Here is a 12,912-nt window from a genome sequence, read left to right as displayed (position 1 = left end):
TGTTCTCGTAGCTTAATGAAATGATTTTTCTTCTGATTCCCACGGTGATGTAGCCAACTAACCCATTATGAAGATATACGGTCGCATTTAGTATTCTATCGCGTCGTTTCCATACATTTTTAATGCAATTCTAAGCAATTTTTTATTACACAATGCAAAGATTCTGCACTCAAGCGTCTACGTTATACTTTGAACTGAATTATAAGTAGGTGCTTTGACAAGTACTATGTGGTAAATCACCACTTCCGCTCCACGACGGAAAGAATGGATTTTTACAATTTGGAGGTAAACTAATAATATATACGTCGTGTAGTCTTGTGTTCAAACTCTCTATATACATGGGGTGAAAACAGTGAAGTGGATTGAGAGAATATTAAATGAAACGAAGTCTTGGACCCGAACACATACATTGTGCCAATGACATTAATATGGACGAATCATCTGGAAAAGAAAATGACACTCACATTATTATCGGGTCTGCCGAATGACATAATCTGTTCTAACGCCATTACAATAAAGGTGATATTGCTATAAATTCCTGATGCTTTTTGTTGGGTATGCCGAATGGTTCGGTTCGAACGGGTTCGCTCAAATGAACATTGACATTAGAAACACTGCTCTAACGCCATTACAATAAAGGTCATATTGCTATAAATTCCCGATGCGTGATATCGCATAATGGAAATTGCGTGACGTCTACCTGTACATGCGAATACGCGAATTTACTTGCTAGCTACTGTATTGAGTGCGTCGTCCATTAATAATGTCATTGCATTATGCTTATTCTTATGTATTGAGTCTTTTATGGATATCGGTCATCAGATATTTACATACGGTGACATTACAAATTATAAATTTAAGACGTTCACAATATGAGATTTAAAAACAAAGAAATATTATTAATCAGTGTAAAGAATAAATAAATATATGCAGTTAGGCATCACAAAATAAGTATTAAAAGTAAAGTACTATGTACCTAAACGTAAACGGTGTTAGACTTGAGTTTCAGAGAAATAAAAATACGCACATATCGTTAATTTTACTCGATTTATTGAGACTTATACCATGCAGTTCACAAGTAAATCACTTAACCATGTATTCTATACGGTTGTTATTATCATACATTCCAAGGTGGGCTTTGGATGCTTCCACGAAACTATTTCACTCACTTTTCTGACTGACGTAAACTTCTTCCACTGTTTTAGTCCCTTATCTATCGTTAAGGTTAAGGGCAATGTGACGCTCTACAGTAACATTTTACAAATGGTGTTCCATATATTATTAACGATTTTTGTATTATTGAATAAATGTACTTGAATTATAAGTTATCAAAATATATCGACAGACAATCAAAAATTATACCGCACAACCATATATTTTTAATGTTTATACTCTTCTACTAAGTACAATTATTCCACAGGTGACTTTTTTCTAGTTTACTAAAATGTAATGTGTGTTTATCTCACTTATCTGGTCGACCCGACACGCCGGGCCTCTCATAAGCTCGGACTTTCATCCCTCATATTAGAGCCCTACCACCGTCGTTGACCATGACCCAAACAAAGAGGAGGGTCTTTGTTTGGGCCATGGTCAAAGATTGTATTCAGATTAATTATTACGACTCTCCTATCCTCTGTCTGTTTTGGACGAACGTTTTAAATGTCTTCAATCCTCGAAATTATTATGCTCTGCCTAATGGAGTCGCATACATATTGTAGATAACCAGGGAACTCAGAAATAATGGGAACTGAAATACATAACGGGTAAGGCGATAGCAGGCAACCGACTCGAATAAGGAAGAATCCGTGTTAAACTTACACACGTGTCAAGAATACGTTTTACGTCGAATACTGAAAACTGCTCTCGGTTTATGCACGACGGGCGTAAAGTCATTACATTTGAATTACATTGTCATTACAAGTGGGAAACTTCACATTCGAAAATTGTAGGTATATTGCTGATTTTTTGCATCTGTTAACAACGAAACCACGGTGGTCGATTATATATTCTACTAATGGTTAACCGTTTTAACTGAGTTATAAATAAGACCACACAGTCCGTTCGTTTGGATAAAAAAGCAATAAATTCAATAATTGATGGTTAATGTGGTTAGCTACTGATTATCAATTTGTTAGGCAATAAAATCAATTTAGACGGAATTAGACTTCCTGAAATTCATTTTATAGATATACCATTAACGAAATTATTCTTGGCAAGATTAAATATTTAATTGGTTCTTAAAATCACTTTAATGAAGATGCACTGTTTTTTATTTGCCACTGATTTTATCTAAAGTGAAGTAATACATTTAGATAAAGCACTTAATTTTTTAAACAAATTTACTTAAAATATTCAAATTAAAAATTTAAAGTATTTAATTTTTATATCATTATTAAAGATAACAAAACCCAAACCATGTTTCATAGTATGAATACACGAAATAAAATATCCACTAAGTGCCCGAAACTCGAAAAAAAATGTCCATCGCCAATATATAAGTGCCAATAAATATATTAGAGCTTCTATTGATATTTAAAGATGGCTTTGGGTGTAAGAGGAAGCATGATTAGTTTTATAATAGGCTCTAAGTGCCGTTTAGTTAATATGTGTCATGAGACTTATAGGCACTAAGTGCCGTTTGGTTAATATGTGACATGCGACCAGTGTTGCCAGTCGTTGACAAAAACTTGCCAGACTGGGTACGAAAACAAGCTATGATACAGACAGTGGAATCCTCGATAATCGTCAATCCGATGTCACATGCCAAAGTACCATCTGTGCGAAGCACACATTAAATTATAATATCTGATCCCATTGTATCACTATAACGCACAGAATGCTCATATTGTTTCATTGTGTTGATTTATTTCTCAAGTACCTACCTACTCGTACCTTCACTAATTATCTGAATAAATAAACTAAATATCTAGCTTATTTTTAGTACATTTAAAACTGTTGAAGGCATAAAAAACGCTAATAACGTGTGTTTCTTACAATGTTTAATTATTATAAATTGTATTTTTTTTTTCTTCTAAGGACATTAAGATTGTATGTTAAATCTATTTATAAGCTAATAAAACAGTAATTATTTATTGAAACCTTTATATCTCAGATTCAGCTTTTTGGTACTTAGTGCTTTTTTTATTTCGTGTATTCATATATTATATTTTTTTATTAGGATATTTGTTTTTTATATATAAATTAAGAAAGCTGGCACAATTTTCATTTGACGAGCATCAAGTAGAGTAATTTGCGTGCCAAAGTCCTTAAAGAAACCCCAATAGTAAATGCGGGGTATCCATAAAGGCATCTAGAAAAAAAGCTTTCTATAAATGGGCATTATTATGTGCAGGGGTTAAATGGGTACTCGATTTTAATGATTCTTTCAACACCAAGTCAATGTAGAAAGGGTGAGAAGGGAAATGATAACCTAACAGCATGTCATCACATAATATATAATAAAAAAAATCTTCCTTATTACGCTCCTGACGCAGAATGAAACACATCGTCACCACGTCACTTGATGCAGATCCTCCGAACAGTGGTTATGTGCTGCAACTGCAACTGAACTATTCTCAGAGGTTTATCAACCAGGAAGTATCATATCTTCTCCTGACACTGTGTCATTCTACGTTTCCTATATTGGTAATTTCCGGCGCTTTATGGTGTTTACAAATATAATACACAATATCAAAATTATATACTTATGCAATTTATTAATAGACTGTACAGCCAGATATCTAGCAATTTTTAGCCCATGACAAGATAATAATATTTACGTGGACCTTGATAAATTATTGGGTTTATACGTAAATATTATATACTGATAAAAAAAACATTATTAATTAATTGATAAAATATAACCAATTTCGACTAAAAGTTACCAAAACTACACCAATTCCTGATCACTGATGATAGTTTAAAAATAGTTAGTTTTCCCTTACAACAAATTAGAATCGGAATAATTAGGAATTAGGATTAATTCTTAGATCATCCTAAAATAAAAATTTTAAGATAGTCGATTAAACATTTTTTGTATTGTTTCGTTTTGTCAGGCTAAAATCTTTGAATTTAAAATCTCAAAAAAATGGTTGTTCACATATTACACTTTGGTTGCCGAAAGGTTATATAGCTACCTACATTATTTTATTTTGCATTGATTCGAGCAAACGTAGTGTTTTCATTGTGATAATATGAATCTCAAACATATTTTATTGTTTTTCGTAACATCATCATCAGCCGGGGTCGATACACTACTGAATGAAGGCTTCCACTAGCTTCCTTCACTCTTCTCGATCCCTAGTTATTTACACGTACATACACCGAACTTTATGAGTTGTTCTATCCAGCACTTTTTCTATACCAGATATATATAGATATACATTAAATTTATATTTCTTATTCCGACCATTTTCATTCATAATTACTCGAACTGCTAATAAAATCGCAAGATCGTTAACACTTAAATTATTATTATGCAAAATTATTTTTTGTATACTTTGCGATGGGAACCATAGGCAAAATTTAGATATATAAACTTTATAAGAATACCTAGGTACTATATTTGAACAAAAGAGATACAATATTATTCGAAATTGGAACGGTCGTTGAGCTGATGCGTCAGACGTCACGCTCGACCAATCACAATGGGGATATCCTTGAATATATAAAGCGAGTGTTCATGCACAATTAGTCCTAAAAGCCGCGAAATCAAAGTGACCTATTTGCATTCGGTTGTTAGTGTTAAATTCGCTTGGCTGCAGTAGAAAACGCAATTACTTAATCCGGAAACGTTTATTTCCCTTTACATTGTGGTGAATGAGATTATAAGTTTGATACAGGTCGCGATTGCTTTTTGAAGGAAGTAACTACCGGGTAATCAAAAAAACACTTACGTACCTACCTTATACTTCAAATAGTTTGGGTAAAGTACTTATTAAGTATAGCATTATTTGAAACACAATTGCATAACAATGTTTAAGAAAGTATTATATACAAGCCATATTTAAACAACTCTTAAAATATTTTATAAAATCACGAGGGACCTCTAGGTCACTGACACATACATATTTTTATATTCAAGGATAAATAAGAGTTAAGAATAATGTTTCAATATGCATAGTTTATTGGGGGGCAGTAGATAAATAAAGCCCGCTATAGAATCAATGACACGGTAATTTATTTCCGCCAGCATTTTTTCCGGAAACATAAAAACATCACGTAAACTTAAAGATATTAAAATACCTTGGAGCACTAGGAGTATCTCTAAAAAGATTCAGATTCAGCGACGACGACTGCTGTCCATGTGATGGCAACACCTCTCAAATAGTGCGAAATATAATAATGACTACCTAATATTCTAAAAAGATCGATGGGCTCTTGAAGTTATATGCAGATGATGAAATTAGCTTGTTAAGTCCCATGAAATATTTAACAACAATACAATACTCAAACACTACACAAACTATATAATACTGACCATAAAATAACTAAAATAAATGGTGGAACATAATAATAACATGGTACTTACTTACTATAGATAGACTCCATTTTAAACTCGTAATGTAAAATGTTCTAAGTAGGTACTCTACCAAGTTATAATATGTTCTACTTAAAACAGATACTTATTGCAAATAATTGAAGCGCCTAGTTTCAAAAGCCCCTAAACCGATTTGAGGTAGTTTTGAAAAAAATAAGAAAAACCATTTTCGGTGGTTTTGAGAAAAATTAGAAAAAATCTTATCTATTAAACCTGTAAACTTTATATATTTATTATTTAATTCGTTACATTCTAAAGAGTATTTTGGCTTTCCATTTAAGCGGTATTTGAAAGGCATACCCAACCATTTTAGCGGGTTTTGTAATTTACCCTAATTTTTGATCATACGTATTGACGAATTTTAGCGTTTTTTAAAGTTCAATCTTTGGCCATCATATAGGTCACAAAAATATCCATCTAACTACATATCTAACTCAAAAAATTTCAAAAACCGTTTTAGGGGCTTTTGAAACTAGGCGCTTCAATCTTTCTTAATATAAAACCTCTCAAAAATGCAAGATGTTTAATTAAACTTATAAATATAATTATGTAATATAGTTTATCAGGGTCACTTTGTAAGAAAAATCATAGGTAAGGTTGACAATACTTAAAAAAAGACTTCTGTAGTATAGCAATCGATTAGTAGTACTAATAAAGATGAAGATGATGGTTCATTAGTCATTCTCATTACCAATGGGCAATGACACTATATAAATAGTAAAATATATAAACAAAGCTTGTAAACACCCGGTATATATCAATGTGTCTTCATGAGTCATTCACACCTGTCGTAGCAATGTGTTTCTTTAATTCAAAGTATTGCGTACATGTGCATAGTGTATTCCAAACAAACCCACTATCAATCGTATTTAGCTACGAAACAACGTAAACATACATTAATTGTAGTCATAGCTCTTTGTTTGCTATAATTTTTAATTATTTTAATTTTAATTATAATTTGCTATTTTGTTTACTTTTAGTCATCTCTAAACTTTTGTGGATTTAGGTTGTTTTAAATTTCACGCATCGCCTATGATGATATTGTTTTAAAATAAATTGAACAAATAAACTATATTCTTATTCTGAATGAAATAAAGAAAAAAACAAAACAATGTTGCCCAATTTATTGTACCTTATTTAAATCGAAATTGAACCTCTAACCTGAAAAAGTGATGAATCGAAAAATGTTTGAAACTATTGGATTTTATTTGTAGTTTTATTGTGAGCTTACGTTTTATTCTGTATACATATATCTCTTCAGTACTTTCCTGCTAAGTAAAAAGACTGTTTTTGGTTTTAGTGAAAGGAGAACCAAAGTTTTAAACTACATTTATTATATAATTACTACTTATATTATATAAAATTATTGAATTGTTTTTATATAATCTCTAAATAAATATACACTGTCTTTTTAGAGATTATTTCAAAACAATCCAATAATAATACATTTGAGATATCTAACTCGAACGTATTTAGATGGATTTTTTTATTACCTACACCCACGGTGGCCGCGCGGCTTAAGCGCCGTGGGTCTCAGGTTCGAATCCTGGTTCTGGCAAGTACACATATTGTTTTTCAATTTGTGTGTGAGTCAGGGTATGGACATAATAAGTTGAGCAAGTGGCTGGCATCCATTTCTCGTAAAAAACAAAATCTGTTAATACAAACCTCTACCCTGTGGAGGCCCATATTGATAAAGATTGAACTTTAAAAAAACGCCGAAAACCGTCAATATCTACGATCAAAAGTTAGGGTAATTTTCAAAACCCGCTAAAATGGTTGGGTGTGCTTTTCAAATACCCCTAAAATGGATATGCCAAAATACTCTTTAGAATGTACAAATTAAATAAAAAATACACAAAGTTCACAAATTTAATAGATAAGAGATTTTCTCATTTTTCTCAAAACTACTTAAAATAGTTTTAGGGGGTTTTGATATTACTATGCGATAGAAATGGTAGTTTAAAACTTTGGTTCTTATTTCATTTAAACCAAAAACATTGTGTTTTTACTTAGCATGGCAGAGTAGGTAATCCCTATTTTGCCTCACGTGGAAAAGTATTGCCTTCAAATCACCCTTATATAATATAATAATAGCTGCCTTATTTTAAATGCAATGACCTGGACTTGAACCTAGCACTACCTATCTATAACATGAGGATCGTATCATTCATATTACTAAAAAGTTATTACTGCAAGTAAAAATAATTAAAACTACGTGCATTAACAACAGAGTATGGTTAAGGGTAATTAATATGCATGTTAAGAGTGGGTAATAATTTATTATTTTTTAAACCCTAATGAAAAATTGTTATTCTTTCACATGGTGTTAATTAGAAAATTACTTACAAGTGATTAGGGTTTCTTACTCCAAGAAAAAATATGATTGAAGGTTCAATTTAATTAGGCTTGAATACTTTCAGTCGGTCTTTAATTAACTTTGACTTGTAGATGTTTTTAGAAAGTTACTAAGTGTTCTTTTTAACATTGGATCCTAGTGGAGTTTTGTCATAATGAACTGTGTATTTGTATCTGATGGAATATAATAATAAAGCCAGTAAAACTTGACATATTATTTATTATGCGATATATTTCATATGTGAATTATAATATAGTAAAGCCTTGTAAGATAATGATAACATAACGTAGAAAGAAATTAGAAAATAAATATTTAGTAATTATTATAAACAAAAAGGTAACATTTTTCATGATCATATATGTCAATACTAGAACGATGATAAGTATTATCGAAACTTATACAGATAAGTGTAAGAGAGAACAGAGAAGAGAAAATAATAATAATAATAAGGAAAGAGAAAAGACATAAATTTGAATTTTAATCATGGTCGATTATACAAAATGTTGGAGATGGCGCGTTTAAATGAAGCAGATGAGTTATTGAATGTATCAACAGTAGAAAATTAATTATCATAATTCAAACAAATACCTAAACGCTATACCTCAGCTGGGGCACGGTCTAAAAAGATCGTGACTAGGCGATGCGCGGATTGTGTAAATGACGCGTGCCGAACAAAATATAATTTTTCATAAAAATTAAACATGCGTCCATTTAATGTTCTGTTTATTGTTCTATTAGTAACAATACTAATATATTCATTGACATGTGTTCTTTTTCAAGTAGGTAAATGGGTAACGTTTTTTAGTTATCTTCACACGATTTAAGAATTAATACCCCCATCGCCATCACGAAACAAATAGACGTATTCACAGCTCGACTTTCGCTCTCCGATTGCCAAATTGCGAAATTTCGTCGCACCTATAGTTGAAAATTATTTGCCGTTTCACTGAAGTATGTTCTTAACAAGTTATATTATGACATTATTTATCGGCAAAGTGATGTCACAAGGTTGAAAACAAGACTGTAATCATACAGTTTATAAAACTAATCATAATATGCCATCGTTATTTTAGTAATAGTTTGAATTGAAAAAAGCCCAGTACAACGATATGTATTGTTAACTTTTTTTATCTAAAAAAATCACTTATAAATTGGTAAAATATTGTACTTGTACTTTTATATTAACGATACCATGTAACAATACGCATATATCATCGCTTTGCGTTTTCGGCGTCTAACTAATGACAGGACAAGCCACAAAGTATGTTTCTGTCAATATTCAAAGTTTCACTGGTGGAAACGTCATTGTAATAAAGTTTTTTTTTTATTATCCATCTGAAGGTTTACCAAATGCGGCGAAGTTACCCACGCTCGGCAACCGACGTCGCCGATCGCAATCTTTAATCTGATGCCACTCCGGTCTGTTTTATAATCCAATTTGTACATTTTCGTATTAGAATTAGGTACTTTTATAGCGCGGCTTTGCAGTCAGTAGCGCACAGTCGTGAGTTTAAAACTAGGGGTCGTATGCATGAGATTCCCAAATACTTTATAGGTTATATACTGCTAATTTGTATGCATGAGTGCAAATGTAATTCGTTGTTTAGCGACGTCACAGTGTGATGTCATAATGTGTCATGGCGTCCAAATAATGGCAAACTTATAAAATTCCATTCTCCGACATTAATTTAAAATTTTGAAATTATAAATGTGTCTGAAAGTGTTCGAACGGTACCATATAAATTTAATAATTATACATGAATAATTATTTTGAACTTTAAATAATTTATCTGTTATTTTATCACATTTATTTTATAATTCTACTGTACGAAAGGATAGAGTATTGCCAGTAAACATTTCCATTTGGTGGCAATACATACATATTATGACTAACTTCACTTCACTCACTTCTATTAAGAGATGTCAAAACAGAATAAGAATAAATGACAGAAATGCAAAAGGATTTAGATAATAATATGTAATGACCTCTGTATAATATTATCATTTATACCAATCACCGTACTACACTAATGATGTATCCAGTGTATTTGAGAGTTGTGCCTTGTTTATTACAGTTATCTTACAATAATTAACTAGGTAGGTAGGTACTATAATATTTTGAAGAATGCAGAATGCTTCCAATCGCATATTTTAATGCCAGATACAGCTGTAGGTACCTATCTTTGCGGTCGTTTAGCGGAGGAATTTTATCATAATCTTACGTAAATCCATTTTATCTCTCTATGAGAAACACTGCATTTTGTAAGCGAAATACGAGGCATTGTATCAGTTACCTACTATCTAGATTATAGACTATGGAGAAGAATAGAGAAGAAAAAAGAAAGAGAGAAATTATACGTATTTTGTAAACAGCACGACTAGGAACTGTTTTTAAAGTTCGCAAAAGTCTACAAAATGAACGAGGGCTTCAAGCAAACGTTTTTTGTAATGAATGCATTATTAAAATGACATTTGAAAGTTACAGATGAAGCAGCCATTTTGATTGACGTGTGACGTCAGATTGCTTACGTTACAAACAGTGCTATACGCTATATGGTGAAACATCGGTTAAATAGCTTATAAAGAATTTGGTAATCTCATACATACAGCCCTAGGAGCGTAATGCACAGTTGACGACGTTAAGCAGCTCTAATAAGATGATATTATTAAACACATCATATGTTCTTTCCCTCTTCCACTTAGGCGTTCTAATAAGAATACTATATGTCTTTCTCACTGAACTAAGTCGTCTAAATACTTGGCCTCGCAAAGTTAGGGGAGGTAGGTTATCTTAGGGATTTAACCATGGTTTTGCATCGCGCTCTTAGTCTACATTTGATGACAATATCATCTTACACTTCACTTAAACTTTTTAATACTTACTTGTTTTATGACAGAGTAGTTTTGCGAATGTTTTAGAATGGAATCACCGCGTCAACTGTCTACAATTGTATGTCAAAGAGTTTTAAAAATTTTACGGGAAGCAGTATTGTCATGTTTTTATAATACTAATTTTAATACAAAGATGGGAAAATTATAGTATTTTGAGATCATTTCGAAACTTTTAACCCTTCAAAATTATAGTAAGTACCTATATTTCTCTTATTTGGCATACACTTATAGTACAATATACCATTATAATTTTTTTGCTGAATTATTCGGTTGGTAACACTGATATGATGTTAAACAGAAATCAAACGGTAATAGATCTACGTGTACTAGTTTAAGTTTTGTACAATTTCGTTTGTACACATTCACCTTTCGGCATCTTCGGGCACTATTTGCACTCTCAAATCAGTGTGAATTTACTATCGCAAACAACGAATCAAATGAAATAGTACAACACTTAAATCAATTAGAAAAAAAATTGAAACTTGGAAAATAAATTTTATTTATTACGTCATGACAATGCGATATTATTCAATCAATATATTATAATAGAATTTAAATACACGCAAAAATAAGCCAGTGGTGCAATTGTAAGACGTCATTATTAGTGCATTAATCTCTACTGACTACACTAATAACCTCGGCCAAAAAATTTCTTATAACTATATATTTTTTAAATTAAGTTATTGTAAGTAAAAGTTATTTTTAGACACCACTGCAATTTTCACCATACATAAGCGTCGCATTGCACATATTTTTCTTCGATGGTATGGTATCTTTTTTATTCACACGACATTAAAAGGTTCAGTCCAAGCTAATATAAATGACCACTTATTATTATAACGTTCTAACCTTCTAACGCTTCTAAAATGTCATGGCGTAGGTATTCAAACTTATTTATCACCACACATGCAAATTTTAATTGAAGGTTTGTTGACAATGTCGTAAATATAACGGCAATATTATCTCACGTATAATTATATTTCAGCTAAAATTTCAACAACGTAATGCATTACGATATTACAGATTGAGAGCGGAATGCAGAATCCAATATTTCGATCTTAAGGATAAGTTGCCGAAAAGGATGACTTAACTATAGACTATACTGACTATAGAGTTAAGGAATCCTTAACCATAGACTACTTTTGTTATGAACACGCCCCCTTCTATATTACCATTTACCACTGACAGCTGCTGTCAAAATAAATTCGCATGTCTATAAAACAGTCCACACACTCAAATTCATATAACAATTTATCTCAATATGGATATTTATAGTGCTAATTTGTTTGGCATGTACATGCAGAATATTATTTTACTTTTTATACGCCAGTCCGCAGAAATACAAGATGCCAGACAGAATGACACTTGACGCTAGTGTTACCATGTTAAAAAAATATCTTGCAGTGCCTGTGAAATCACGTATAATGACTGATAACGGAAAGGTAAGAGTATTATAATTAAATATTAATTATGCATTTATAAAGTGCAGTTGTCATATTTTTGACATCGTTTAACAATTACAAAATAATTTACCCAAACTATAGGAAAGAGAATTTTTTTAAATATGGTATTATTTTCAATAGAAAAAACGAACGAAGCTTTTAAGACGAGGTGAACCATAGACAACATGATCTTAACTAAGGACATGTTTCTGCATAGTATTTTGTGCTAAGGAAATTTTAGTTATGACAAATGTTTCTGCATTCCGCTCTGAGTCCATAAGTGTCATCTTTTAATCAAAATTTTACTTAATTATCTACGTTTATACATGCAACAATATTAATGCATATTGCAATATCACATTCGCAAATTGCAACTGGTAAAAAATACTTGTTTTGAGTAAACTTTGATAGTAAATTGACAGATATCAAAGTTGTCATACACTACCTATAAAAAAAACGAGCTTATATTGCTTTTTATATAAGGCATCATGCAATGTCAATTATTTAAACATACATAGGTACAATAAAAGATTCTTTATTTTACCAAATAATCATAATTCACTGCAATATTTCAACATATACTTTTTGCAAATTTCTTTATATTTCTAATTTTATTTCGAAATAACAAGTAATTGTGATGAGTAAAAATGTCAAAGTTTATTTTCCGCGTTCAACAACTT

General features: G+C 31.3%; 1 protein-coding gene across 1 annotated transcript in view; it reads left to right on the top strand.

Annotated features, from left to right (window-relative positions):
• ec (ubiquitin specific peptidase echinus) overlaps positions 1 to 12,912 on the top strand; it is a 424,072-nt gene that overhangs the window by 192,816 nt on the left and 218,344 nt on the right. The window lies entirely within an intron of this gene.

The sequence above is a fragment of the Rhyacophila brunnea genome, unplaced genomic scaffold (genome assembly GCF_057557595.1).
Source record: "Rhyacophila brunnea isolate RB1 unplaced genomic scaffold, BYU_Rbru_1.0 scaffold_10, whole genome shotgun sequence".
NCBI classification, from domain to species: domain Eukaryota; kingdom Metazoa; phylum Arthropoda; class Insecta; order Trichoptera; family Rhyacophilidae; genus Rhyacophila; species Rhyacophila brunnea.
Note: the sequence above shows the minus strand (reverse complement) of the source record. Positions and strands in the feature narration are given on the sequence as shown.